The sequence below is a fragment of the Castanea sativa genome, chromosome 11, assembly GCF_040712315.1.
Source record: "Castanea sativa cultivar Marrone di Chiusa Pesio chromosome 11, ASM4071231v1".
In the NCBI taxonomy this organism is placed as follows: domain Eukaryota; kingdom Viridiplantae; phylum Streptophyta; class Magnoliopsida; order Fagales; family Fagaceae; genus Castanea; species Castanea sativa.
Window position 1 is genome coordinate 40,941,161 of NC_134023.1, and position 15,285 is coordinate 40,956,445.

Consider the following 15,285-nt stretch of genomic DNA (forward strand, 5'->3'; position numbering starts at 1 on the left):
GAGGGCCATTGCGCAAGTAATTTTTTTATTTTTTACTTTAAAAATAATTATAATATGCTGCTAACTTCACCGTTTGAATTTTTTTTTTTAGATATTTAAGCACTTTGTGAATGAAAAGATGTCAATTCAACTAAGGCACTTGGGAAGTAAAATTCAACTAATCAAATAAATTTGTTGTTTAATAATACACTTAAATCTATCTAAAGTTCTAAACTGATGGTGTGAAATTTAATCCGTTGTACCGAAATTTATATTTCTAAAATTGAAGATTATTTGAGGGTGGAATAGTCCGGTAAAATGTTAGGATTCTACTTCCTTTTATTAAAATATCATGAAGATTATTTTTCATTATTAAAAAAAAAAAGGGTTTATAGACAAACAATTTGACAACCATTGATAAAAAATTGTGAATTTAGACAAAAACCAGTACAAGTTGTCGCGTCAGCAAAGTAGAGAGACAGCTTGGCTAAGCCAATATCAGAATCACCAAACATCCACAAGCAAACAAGGCAATGCCACAAGCAGAACCCACACCAGCATGTGCATTCTGCTGCAGAGCCTCGGATCACCACAAGATCTCCCGTTTTTTCACCTTATAAACACTTCCCAACATTGCCACTACACCAACCAGTCAAATCTCAGCTTCACTCTCTCAATTCAAGTCCCACATCGAAATAACTTCTTCCATATAATAAATTTTCAACTAGACCATGTTGTTCAACAAATTACTAGCAAAACGACAAGACAGTAGTAGCAGTAGTAGTAGTAGTGGCATGGAGGGAATGAAGCTGATGTTTCACTTGCTACTACCACTCTGTGTCCATTGGATCGCTGAAGAGATGACTATTTCTGTTCTTGTTGATGTTATTACCAACGCTCTATGTCCTGGAGAGTCAACCTGTACTCAGGCTATTTATCTTAATGGTTTTAAACAGACGGTAGGTAACAAATTCTGTCTTTTACTTTGTTTTTTATGTTTTTGGGTGGGCGACTGGACTTTGTTGAATTTAGCTCCTGAAAAATATAGAGTAAAGATGAGCCATTTTAGTTGGAAAAATCTCTTACCAACTGTGAAACACCGACACAGATACATGTACATATACAAATGTGGGTACGATACGTAGATATAGACATGCAAAATGATTCCACATGTCGTACAACATATAGAAAGTAGAAGCTTCTTAAAGTTAATTAATTAATAATATAATAGTACGTATTATATATCTTATAGCCAGTGGTTGAGTCAAAAAATTTATTTTAGGGGCAGAATGAATTTACAAAATGGTAGAAAGAGAAATCATATATGTTGATGTCAGAGACAGATTTTTCTTTTTCTTTTTTTCAGAAAATATTAACAAGGGTAAGTGGTATTCATTAATTCTAGGTTACGTAATTGAGATCTCTCATCTCTCCTCTCCTCTCCCAGACTCCCACACTCCCAAAATTATGAGGGGAGGTAGGATATGATAAGACTAGATGCTCTATTAAGTAAGTTGGCAAAATACTTTTATGATTTTGGATTTGGAAATATCTTTAATTTTGAGCAACGAAATTGTAATAAATCATGTATAGGCTGAGTGGATTTCAGAGCAGTAACTAATTGTTCCTTGTAAGCAATGTTCACATCTTTTAATTAAAGGTGTGGATCCCCGGTCATAGAGATGTCATATTCATGATCTGATTTTTTTTTTTTTTTTTGGTTTGTTCTTGGCCTCTTGAATTTTAATGTATTTTAGAAAATTCATCTTTTGTGAAAAAATAAAATAAAATAAAATCTCAAAAGTGGGATTAATTATTGTTGTTTGCTTCATCTTTAATTTAGTAGAGTCATGACTCATGAAATACAAGGCAGAAAGTTATAGTTGTGGTAGTACCTTAATAAATGTGACCAAGTTGTGTACGAAAATATAAAAAGACAAGTAACAAAGGTCCCCCGCCTTCAAGCTTTTTTTTTTTTTTTTTGGTTTATGGATAATATTTTAGCAAAAGGAAATTACAAAGTAATTAAATACATAGTTCCCATGCAATTAAAGGCAGGAGGGTGAACAGATGAGATAAAAAGGCCATCGCTTTAAGGCCAGAGTTCAGCCATAATACTAGAGGCAAGTGATAAGCATTTTTGGGATCAAAGTCCCCCAAAAGGAGAAGATTTCCAAATGATGGAATCATCAGTGGTAGATAGGACTGTCCACGAGTCGGTCCGGGTCGGATTTGTGCCCAACCCGTAACCGACCCAATCAGAATGGGTGGAGAAGTTCCAGACCTGCCGCCAACCACGAAAAGCCACCAATCGAGTCGAATCGGGCTCAGGTGGGCAGCGGTTGGCTTTGATTTCGACCGAAATACAAAGATCAAACACTGAAGTTTGATTTCTGAAGACCAAAATCAACAGATCTACAAACCCAAAGAGAAGATCTACAAACTCAAAGAACAGATCCACAAATCCAAAGAACAAAAACAAAAATAGACGGCGAAGATCGAAGAGTAGAGATCGTGAGACGAAGAGGAGAAGATCGGCGATGATGAGTGAAGATCGAAGATCGGTGATGAAGAGCGAAGATTGAAGATCGAAGATGAAGAGCGAAGATTGAAGATCGGCGATATGAAGAGCAAAGATCGGCGATATGAAAAGCGAAGATCGAAGATTGGCGATATGAAGAGCGAAGATCAAAGATCAGCGATGACGAGCACAAAATCAACGACGAAGAGGCAAAGATCGACGACGAGCAGGATCGGTGAAGGGTAGACATCGGCGAAGAGTAGAGATCGTGAGACTGGGAGGAGAGAGCGAGTCTGCTTTATCCATATCTCGATTCGATCGGATTTCTTCGGGTTTTGGGGAGAAACCCGCCGTTTTCGGGTTCTGGAGGCAGAGACCCGTCGCCGACCGTCACCGACGTCGGGTCAGCTAGTTCTCAAGCCGAATCAAACGGGTTGGGGGGGGGGGCCGGGCCTCAGTTTTCGTTGGACACCCCTAGTGGTAGAGACTGTTAACATGTAATAGGTTGTGAGTTTTGGGCCCACCTTATTTACTTGTATAGCACACATACTTGTACTACATACTTTGTCTCTTATATAAAGACACTCATGTATATTTTATTAAGTGTAAAATACAATACATTCATTCATAATTTCTAACATGGTATCAAAGCCACTGCTCTGAATTTTTTGGTGTGCAATCTACAATTCAGTCTTCTTAATGTTCTCCACTGCCTCTACTGTCGACGTCACCATCAAAATCGTCGTCACCGTCGCCGTTATACACTAAGACCACTGCCATTCCAGTCGCCACCACAAATTATGCACCGATCCACTAGTTGCTGGTACCATCGGAATCGTCTTCTTCCGATCTACATCATCGGAGAAGAATCAACGTCATCAGACATACCACGCGCCCTCACGCGCCGCCCAAGTAAAATTCATCAAAGACATGCGCCACACGCACCGCCTAAAGATTCTACTTCTTCGTCCACGCGTCACACGCACCCACGCACCCCACACGCGTCACAAACCCCTAACAACCTACTGACGTCATCTTGCTTATGTCAACTGCCACGTCAACCTCAGCTTAAGTCATCATCCACTTCATCTTGCTGACGTCATCACTCCACTAGTTGACTTTAACCGTTGACTTTTCCAGAATTGACTTTTTGCAGTCCAGGTGCTTCTTACCCAGTTTTTCATGTAGATTTCATTTTTGCAGTCAATTTTTGCATACTTTTCTTCTAAATGAAGAATAAGAACAAGCCTTCATTTTATTGCAATAATCGTTGTCGACAATCCAACAATTGTTTTTGCAATTTTTGCAAATGTCTTGGCCATAATATTGAGATTTGCTATCAACGCAACAAATCAGCTATTTTCATTTCTGCTGCTACTATTGCTAACACTGAGAGTAATCAACCAATGGGTCCTGTCTCCAAAAAGTTCAAGTCTTCTAGATCCACAGTTGACCTTTAAAACATCATCGCTAATACCATTCGTATGGTTGGTAATGCATTTTATTCCTCTTCTCTCTCAGTTTCATCCGGTATGTCTCCTTCCTCTTGGCTCATGGATTCTGCTTGTTGCAACCACATGACACCTTACTCGTCCTTATTTTCTCAACTTGAACCTGCACCACATCCTCTTAATATTTGCACAGCAAATGGCTTCACAATATTTGGTCATAATATAGGTTCTATGTCGACCTCCAACCTCTTAATTCTTGGGGTCTTTAATGTTCCTAACCTTTCTTATAATTTATTTTCTATGAGACATGTAGTTGAGTTGGGTTATCGTATTACCTTTGATTATTCTAGGTGTACTATGCAGGATCCGAGAACGGGACAGGAGCTTGGGACTAGTCCCAGAGTTGGGCGTATGTTTCCTGTGGACAAGCTTCGTCTTCCACCTATTTCTCTTGTTTTTGTTGCTACTACAACTACTGCAGTTTCTTTTATTCCTTCTCTTGCACTTTGACATGTCTGACTTGGTCACGCATCTTCCTCTCAATTACAACACTTGGCTTCTAGAGGTTTGTTAAGTTCAGTGTCCATGGAAAATTTTGATTGTGTTTTATGTTAGTTTGGAAAACAAACAACTTTACCTTTAATACTAGTGAATCTATGTCCACTGATATCTTTGACCTAATTCATTTTGATATCTAGGAGCCTTCCTCTATCTCTAGTATTAGTGGATCTCAATATTTTATTGTCTTTGTTGATGATTGTTCCCATTATAGTTGTATTTTTCATATGAAACATCGTTCTGAATTATTGCAAGTACATTATAATTTTGCAAAAATGGTTGAAACTCAATTTTTCAAATGAATCAAAAAATTTCTATCTAATAATACTCTTGAATACACTCAATATGTTTTCCAAGCTATTTTGCATTCTTATGGCACTATTCATCAACTAACTTGTCCAAGTACTTCTCAGCAAAATAGTAGAGCTGAACGAAAACTTAATCATATTCTTAACACTATTCGTGCTTTCATTCTCTCTGCCAAAGTTCCTGCTCCTTTTTAGGACGAAACTGCTCTTCATGTTGTTCATGCTTTTAATCGCATTCCTAGTCTTGTCATCCAAAATCAAACTACGTATGAGCGCCTTTTTAGGTCCCCTCTAGACTATCACCACCTTCGCTCCTTCAGGTTTGCCTGTTTCGTTCTTCTTCAGCCATATGAGCATACCAAACTTGAGCCTCGATCTAGGCTTTGTTATTTTTTTTGGCTATAGCAAAACTTAAAAGGGGTATCAGTATTATGATTATGTCGCTTATCGTCTTCGTATCTCTTGCAATGTTATCTTTTGGGAACATTGTTCCTTTGTCGAACTCTCTCACTTCCGTGCCTCCCTATCTACCTCCTTTGTCTTAGATCTTATTTTAGATGAGTCACATTTCCATCTATAGTTGCTCCTGATCCTCCTATAGACTTCTCTATCCAACCACCAGATATTTTTTATGCCTCTCCTAGATCACCCTCTAATGAATAGGTAGAAAATGAACAAGTTGAAGATGAGCTACCCAATCTTGAGCTTGGGTTCCCTCCTCTTGCTCCGCTTGAAAATCTTGCACAAGACATTCCACCTCGTCACTCAACTCAGATAAGATCTATTCTTGCATATTTACTTGACTATCATTGTTACACTGTCCTTGCTACACTGCACGAGCCTCACACCTATTGTAAGACTTCCACTAATCCTTTATGGCAGATTGCAATGAAAGAGGAACTTGATGCATTATCTAAAAACCATACTTGGGATTTGGTGACTCTACCCCCTGGGAAATCTATGGTTGGTTGTAAGAAAATTTACAAGATCAAGACCTGCTCTAATGAGTCCATTGAGCGCTATAAAACTTGTCTTGTTGCAAAAGATTTTACACAAAAGTATAAGATTGATTATGAAGAGACCTTTGCTCTAACTGCTCGAATCTCATCTATTTGTGTCCTTTTAGCTATTGCCGCTGCAAGTAAATGGGACATTTTTCAGATGAATGTCAAAAATGTCTTCCTTAATGGGAATTTAAATAAAGAAGTTTATATGCAACCTCCTCCTGGTCTCTTTATTGAACCGAACAAAGTTTGTCACCTTTGACGTGCACTTTATGGCTTTAAACAAGCTCCACGAGTTTGGTTTTCCAAGTTCAACTCTACCATCTCTCGCTTGGGTTACATTGCTAGTCATTATGATTTTGCCTTATTTTTTCACCGCACCGACAAAGACACTATTTTGCTTCTCCTATATATGGATGATATGATCATAACTGGTGATGACCTTAGTGATACTCAAGAACTCAAGGATTTTCTCAGTCAGCAGTTTGAGATGAAAGATTTGGGACATCTCAACTACTTCTTGAGTCTTGAAATCACTCATTCTACATATGGACTTTATATTAATCAAACCAAGTCTACTTTTGAACTTTTATCTCAAGCTAGACTCACTGAAGCAAAACTGTTGACACTCCAGTTGAACTTAATGCGCATCTGACTCCCTTAGGGGGGGAACCATTTTCTAATCCCTCTCTTTACAGACACTTGGTTGGCAATCTAGTTTATCTCACTGTCACTCATCCAGACATATCCTATACTGTTCACCAAGTGAGCTAGTATCTGTATGCTCCACGATCAACTCATTATGCTGTTGTTCTGCGTATTCTTCAATACTTGAAGAGCACACTCCCATGGCCTTTTCTATTCTGCTCAATCTCCTCTTGTTCTCGGTGCATTCTCTGATGTTGATTGGGCAGAGATCCCATTAATCGTAGGTCTACTACTAGTTATTGCTTTCTTCTTGGTTCTTCTTTGATTTCTTGGCGAAGCAAAAAACAAACCCTTATGGTCCACTCCAGTACTGAAGCAGAAAATCGTGGCCTTGCTGATACTACATCTGAGCTCCTTTTGCTACAATGGCTTTTTAAGGACTTAGGTGTGTTCACATCCTTTGTTACTCCTCTTTATTATGACAACCAGCATGTCATTCATATTGCTCACAATGATGTCTTCCATGAACAGACTAAACACATCGAGATCGATTGTCATTTTATCTATTATCATCTTGTCCATAGTGCTCTCAAGCTGTTCTCGGTCTCCTCTAAAGATCAACTTATAAATATCTTTACCAAGTCACATCCTAAGGGACGCATCGTACTTTGGTTAACAACCTCAAGTTGGTCTCACACCCACCTTGAGTTTGAGGGGGGCTGTTAACGTGTAATAAGTTGTGGGCTTTAGGCCCACCTTATTTACTTGTATAGCACATATACTTGTACTACATACTCTGCCTCCTATATAAAGGCACTCATGTATATCTTATTAGGTGTGAAATACAATACATTTATTCAGTATTTCTAATAGAATGGCCTTGATGAGTTGATGAGTTGATAAGTTTGGGAAGAGATAATGAAGAAAGGAGAGATGCAATGGAGGTTCCATTACAAACCCCATTACAGATTACATCTTTAAGAGTTTTTCCTCCATCAATGTCAGAGGACCTTCAATGAGGTTTTTCATAATACCAAGAGGACATCACTTGTCATATCATAATTTCAACTGAAAGAGTTACTCCCAATTTGCCATCTGGTGCATTTAGAAAAGATTGTGTTGCCCTTTTTTATTTTATTGTGGACCATGTATCAGACCAAGGTTCAAGGGGACTCTTTTTCATGGAAAAGTCTCCATCTTAGCTTGGCTAAAAGAGCTAATATAAGAAGGAATGGAAGAAATATTGGTGGCTTGAGAAAGAACAACTATGCCAGAAAAAGATAACAAGTTTGCTTTCCAGCCAGCCAACTTAACATGAACTCTCTCAATAATGGAGCTATAGTCCTGGGAAGAGGAACCCACATGTTTCAGAGGGAAGCCAAGATATTTACCTAAGTTGGGGGTAGAGTGGAAGCCAAGGACATCACAGAGAGAGGATTTGAGATTAACAGAGACGTTAAAGGAGAAATAAACTCTAGACTTTGCTAGAGCTCACCTTCTAGCTTTCCTCTTTCCCTCTCAGTCTCACATTAATATGTGTCTTTATAATTTGGCTTTTGATATATAGACAAGCGGCAAACTTATCAAGACACTTGAGATGACCAACTTATGGTCCTTTAAACTGTTCTTGGCTCAACTTAACTTTATAGGATGCATGCTGTTATACCATAACTTTAAGAGTCATTTTTCCAGGTATAGATAATAAAGTGGTATTAGTAATGGTTTCAATTTTTTTTTTTAAATAAATAAATAACAACTTGGCAACTCAACAATTCTAAAATTTATTGTGAAAAATATTGTGTATCTAACATTGTTCAAAAGATTCTTGTTTTACTTTATGCTGCTCAATTTGATTTTAATCATATGATTGCATTGAGCGAGTCAGAAAGGAATTTCTTGTTAACATGAGATGCAGAAGAAGACTGGGAAAGACAACCGGGGAAATTGTCTTTAGATTAAGTTTTGACATATATATATTTTAAATGCATGCAGGTGGTTGGAATTTTCAAGATGGTGGTGCTTCCACTTTTAGGTCAGCTGGCAGATGAACATGGGCGTAAACCACTGCTCCTTCTTACTATATCCACTTCTATTTTCCCATTTGGTATGTTTCGTTTGAACAACTTTCATGATTCTGTGAAGTTACATGTACAATGCTGTTATATATTTCCTTCTGAACTATGAGAATTATCTATGCATATGAAACCCCTAATATGTGTTGCATTAATATTATGTGTTTGTCCCAGATGTTTCACTATCATGTTTTTTTTTTCTTTCAATTATTATTCTTTTTAAAAATTAATGTGATTCAGTACTATTGAAGTTACAAATGCTTTTCCTCTAAAAAAAGAAGAAGTCACAAATGCCTTTGAAGACAGTGGATGGGAAACCATAGATCATGTGCATGTCAAAAGATTGATGACTTAGCATATAAACCAAGAAACCATTTCTAAGGCATGAATTTGGCTTCAAGCTAAACAAATCTGACAGATAGTCTGGCCAAGAACTTTTTTATTATTGAAGGATAAGGTGATCTTTTTTGTTTTTGGTGGATTACATATCTGACAAACACATGAAAATTTTTGAATTCCTGCTGATTCTGATCAAATGAATGGCTACTGACTATGCCATTCGTCTGAAACTGATTTAGAGTAAGATAAGCACCCTACATGATGTATGAAAGATGAGAGACAAAGAAGAGTTAAATGTAATTATAGTTCGACCATACACATTGAAAGAACAAATATAAAAGAAAAACAAAAAAAAGAAGGGAACTTTCAATTACAACTGTACATGATTACCTTTCAAAATTGTGAATGACATTAATGCTATTAGCAATACATTAATGATATTGTCAAGATCATCAAGTGAATTTACAAATTTGATTTTTTTTGTATTCTTTTTTCAGCTATACTTGCCTGGAATCAATCTACAGGATTTGTATATGCTTACTATGTGCTTCGTATAATATCTTTTATTCTAAGTCAAGGGAGTATTTTCTGCATTGCTATTGCTTATTCGGTAAGAGTTATTCCTCAGTGATTGATAATCATGAATAGGGAATATTGGGGGTCTCATTTTCCCATCTTTTGCAGGCGGATGTTGTTGAAGAGAATAAGAGGGCAGCAGCTTTTAGTTGGATAACAGGCCTTTGTGCTGCTTCGCATGTCTTGGGAAATCTTCTGGCACTCTTTCTCCCAGAAAAGTACATTTTTCCTGTATGTTGCTGCTTTAAATTCAGCATTAGCCACACAGCCTTAATTCTGTCAAATATTCCTCTTGTCAAATCATTTTACCATTTCAGCCTTTTTTTTTTTTTTTTCAGGTTTCAATAGCTCTCTTGATCTTTTGTCCAGTTTATATGCAACTCCTTCTGGTTGAGACGGTTAAGCTAGCTCCAAAGAGGGACCAAGATTCAGCTTGCTTGACTACGCCAATTAAAATTATCCAGAAGCGATACAAAGCAATGAAAGATGCTGCTACAATAGTTATGAGCAGGTAATTTTGTCTATAATCGAGGCAGCTTAAAATATTCTCATCTTGCATTACATAAATACCATATCTAAAATCTCTTAGGCAGTCTTTGCAACCAATCCTTTTTAGCTGCAAAACATTATATGTAAATTGTATTTGTTTGGCTAAAAGTGCTTCATTTTTCTTTTACAGTCCGACATTAAGGGGCATTTCTCTGGTTTCTTTCTTCTTTGAGTTGGGAAAGTCTGGCATCAACTGTGTCTTAATGGTATGTTTCCTATTACTTTGTCACTATAACAAGCAAATAGATGGTTGCATGCTGTAATTTCCTCTTGGTACCATCATATAACATCAGATTTTTCAAAAATATATATAATTTTTTTTTTTTACTTTTTGACAAACGACATATTAATTCAGCCATTCCAGAGTAGTTTTAGTCAGAATCTTTAAAGCAATTATTTTGAAAAAAAAAACCTTGTATGCAACAGAAAGCTTTTGTGAGGCTTATTGTTGCCACCAATCTAAATTTGGCCAAAATCCGATTGTCATTATAAATCAGTAATTGGCACATCGTGTGATTTGGGGTTGAAAAGCGGAGGAGAAATCAAATAAAAGGGAGAAAGGGGAAATGCCCTGTAAATGTACCTTGTAGGAGTAGGATTTGTTTGCAATGTGCTTACTCCAAAAATAGATAAAAATAATTTTGATTATAATATAAAGCTAAAGATGTCCAGTTTTAAAGGAAATATTTCATAGAACTTATAGAAATAGAATATGGAAGGACTAGAAGAAAGAGAAATTGGTAGAGACTTAAGACATGAAGCAGGAGATAGTGGAGAGCTTTATTCAGGGGAGTTTGAATCAGAGGAGTCATGACTTGTTTGCTTAACAGTTGTCACAAACATATGTCCTGAACCCACCAAAGTAATTTAAGAACTTTTGCGCTGAAACCCGTGCAGAAAAAGAAAAGGTTTGATTCTTCAGACTTGCTTGGGACTACAAAGCCAATAGCTTTCTTATTAATCAATAGTTTAGGATAAGATAGTGCTAGATTTATTTGCTCATAAGATAATTGCAATTTAACCAATCCATGACGTTGAGTAATGATAGTTCATGAAACAATGTTTTCTTTTCGATTCAATGACTTGATGGTTATGCTACTACCAGTGCAGTGCTATCTGAAGGCAGCTTTTGGTTTTGACAAAAATGAGTTCTCAGAAATTCTGATGCTTGTGGGATTCGGTTCAATTATTTCACAGGTGAAGCGTATTATAGAGCAAAAGTTTCCTTTTATTTACTTAAGAGATTGATATTCCTTTATACTGAAGATGTGAATTATTATTTAGCCATCAGTCAAGGTAGCATATCAATATCTGCTAGTATGTTATTTTGTTATCTGCTTGGCATATGCCAGAGTTTTTCTCTAAATCCTCTGCTTGGTTGCTTTGAAGTTATCAAAATAAGAATTCTTCTAGTTGGTGTTGTAATGGTTGTTAATTTGTCTTCTAGATAGAAACAATGCTAAGGCATCGTGGTTATAAAAATGAAACAATTCTTAGGGTTGTATTATGTTTTATTGTTTTCCCTCTTAATGAGCACAATATTTTTCATATTTGAAAATTTTTATAATTAAGAAGTTTATTTAATGAGTTCTGGAATTGAGAGTACCGTGCCTCTTAATACTCGATTCCTAATAGCTTATAATCCTTTCAAAGTCTTTGAAGATAAGAGCATGCATGAATTCTCTTTTGTCCAAAATATTCCGTATGATGTTCATGTTAAGGATGTTGTTTTCCTTTATGAAAAATTTAAAATCCTCAAGAAATGCTCTTCCTATAATATGTTCAGTTTGTGGTTTGCTACCAGATGTTGGTGCTTCCACTAATAAATCCATTGGTTGGAGAGAAGGTGATATTGTGCATAGGAATACTTGCATCAATAGCTTATGTAAGTCGCTTATAATTTCTACTTTTAATACCCCCAACACAAATTACAAAAGAAAAGAAAAATTAATAGTTCTTTTTGCTGTGCAGGCATTATTCAATGGCATTGCATGGGCGCCATGGGTATGTACACACTTGATGAATGTTTTATTTAACTCTATTCTAAAGGAAAATTTTCTGACACAGAAACACTTGAGCAGAATCTTTTCTTTAGGCTATTTTGAATTTTATAGTTTCAATTCCTCCTTTTGGAGTTATAAAATCAATCATGTGTTAATCAAGACTTTGTGAATGTAAAAACTAAAATTTTCCTAGTTCTTTTTACTATTTTCATCTGTAGATACATTTCTCAGTCAGGAACAATGTAACATTGCCACAATGCAGGTACCATTCATGGGTGCCACATTTAAAGTGGTAGTTGTCCTTGTAAGACCTGCTGTAAGTATTGGAATCATCAATTCTTTCATAAAATAATATTCAATGTGGTTATTTAGTTCACCTTTTAATTCTAATGGCCTTTCAATTTTTCCTGTCAAATTACATGCAGACTTATGCCATTATTCAAGAGCATCGAGCTCAAACAATCAGGTTTGGAAAATACCTATGATCCCATTACCTACAGTTCTGCATTCCATAGTTCTTGATATTCTTTTTGGAAAATTATGATTTCCACCAAAAAAAATCTTCTACTCTTACTGCCAATATAAAGAAAGACCTGTTTTCTATATTCTCGGTATTGTCATACATAGAGTGAGGCTGCTTAATTAGATAACGTTGTTTAAGGAAAGCTAATGCTATCATCTCATATGTCACACTACTCATCTAGACCTGAATGTTTTCTACTTCTTTAGATTGAACTTTGAACTCAGTTGGGAATAATCAGGTAGATTCATCAACATGCGTTCAGTACAAATCAGATCAGCATGACATAGTAGTGAGTTTTGAGTTTAAAGTGGCAGCTTTCTTGGCAAATTGATCCAATTATTTTTCTCTTTCTATTTTTTATTTATGGTTATCGAATGAAATTGTTGCATTCACTTGACTGATAGAGAATTTTAGGAGTACGCCAAACGAAGAAGAAATACAAGTAGATATGGGTTCTCCCGTATCAAAATAACTTGTTCTGTGTTGAGTTACTTCTTGAGCTAAATAGATTACAAAGCACTTGAAACGTGGTCACTCCATTGACATGCATGCTCAATTGTTTGTGCAGGGAAAAGCACAAGGATTTGTGGCTAGTGTGGAATCATTATCAAGTTTGCTATCACCACTTGTAATGAGTCCATTGACTTGTGAGTGGACTAACTCATCTTTTGTTTAGTTGAGTGTTAGAATCAATTCATATGTATTGCTAACAAGTTAAATTGTTGTTTTAGCATGGTTCTTATCTAGCAGTGCTCCTTTTAACTGCAAAGGTTTCAGTATTATATGCGCATCTGTATGCATGGTAAGCACATACCCCCCTTTTCTCTCTCTCTCTCTCTCTCTCTCTCTCTCTCTCTCTTAACTAACTCTAAATCCTAATCTCCTCAGATGATTTCCTTATGTTTTGCTTGCCTGCTTGAACCTGGGGCACCTTCAAGCAATAATTTAGAGGATGACATTGAATCACCATTGCTAAGTGAGAGTTGATTGTTTGTCCCGAGCTGATATAAATATTTGGGGTCCCTTGCATAGAGCAATGTTGTAATTGTATTAGAGCAAACAAGCTTCCAATGAGTTTATCCCTAAGAAAGTTCCTTTAAACTTTATGCACCTCTGAGCTGCAGAAGATGACATTGAAGCTTCATCTTTACATTGAATCACCATTGCTAAGTGAGAGTTGATTGTTTGTCCCAAGCTGATATAAATATTTGGGGTCCCTTCCATAGAGCAATGTTGTGATTGTATTAGAGCAAATAAGCCTCCAATGTGTTTATCCCTTAAAAAGTTCCTTTAAAACTTTATGCACCCCTGAGCTGCAGAAGATGGCATTGAAGCTTCACCTCCAAGCGATATAGTTCACTGTTGTATTTACCAAGTGTTTTGTAATAGCTTTTATAGGTGGTGATGTCATATTTGGCATCCCTAAAAACACATTCATAGATACAGAATATATAAATTAAATCATAGATTTTAAAAAGTTTCAATTAAAAACTCAGAATTTAAAATTTATACAAATTTATCCATTCAGAGACTGTCATGTAAATATCCAGTAGAATGTTAGTGATAAGCCAAAAATGTATGGACCCCTTTGGTAAATTAATCAATTAATTAGCCAAATTAATTAATTGGATTCAATTACATGTACTAAGAGTGGTAGTACAAACAAATCACCAACTAAGTTAAATGCAGCGGAAAATAAATTTGACACAGGTGATTTGTTTACGAATGAAGAAAACCACCAAGCCAAAACCCCACCAGGTGAATTTAAGGTCACCACTCCTGAGAATCCACCATTATCAAAACAAGTGGTTACAAGTAAAAGGAATCCTAGTACCTAATACCAACATACAGTTGAACTCTTATCCCAATACCCAATTGGACTTGTAATGTAGTGACAATCTCTCCTTTCAATGCACGGCTCCAAGTACATGACTAACCAATTGATGCATGAATCCAAGTACGTGACTAACACACCAACTTGAGAAAGATATTGGTTGCAAAATTCTTTAGTTCATCCAAACAATGAAGATCAAGAAGCTCCTTGGTTGTAAAACCCTCAGCGCAAAGACGCAGTAGCTTCTACAAAGAATATGATGAACTAGTTGCATAACCTTGCATCAAGTTGCATAACCTTGCATCAAGTTGCATAACCTTGCATCACCTTTGACGGCCCTTAAACTAATCTTTATATATGTCTAAAGTTGTGAGAAAAGAAACCCTACATAAATAACTTAGATATGCGTGAAAAACAGATCAGGAAATTTGAATTTCGTAATTCTTGATAGATATTGTTTCTGTCAAGCAGTTGTCGATATTCCTTATTAAACCTCAATAGACATTATCTGTCGAGTTATCTGTTGAACTTTAATGAACAACACTTCTTCACTTGTTTCTTGGATAGATTTGCATAGCTTCAATACTAGACTTGAACTCTTGTTTCTTGAAATACTAAACCATCCTAAATCTACCCAATTACAAGTAAAGTGCGATTTTTCAGAGGATTAGCCAATTTACAATAACATATGTTCTAACAAGTTCCACATATATCCTAACAATTAGTACAAACTAATTCACAAAATAATAGCACTTCTATTAAATTGTATTTTGTCTATTAGAATTTTTATGTTGTTTTAAAGTATTTTTAGAATGAAAATACAATATGCAATTCACATGAAATTATCAAAGGATTTTGATGTCAAGTAAGTTTTAATTACATTTTATGTGAATTTGTTACTTTTTTAAATTAGAGATAAC

At 36.0% G+C, this 15,285-nt stretch overlaps 1 pseudogene; it reads left to right on the forward strand.

Annotated features, from left to right (window-relative positions):
- Nucleotides 1-484: 484 nt before the first annotated feature.
- Nucleotides 485-14,022, forward strand: LOC142615885 (uncharacterized; annotated as a pseudogene).
- Nucleotides 14,023-15,285: the final 1,263 nt, after the last annotated feature.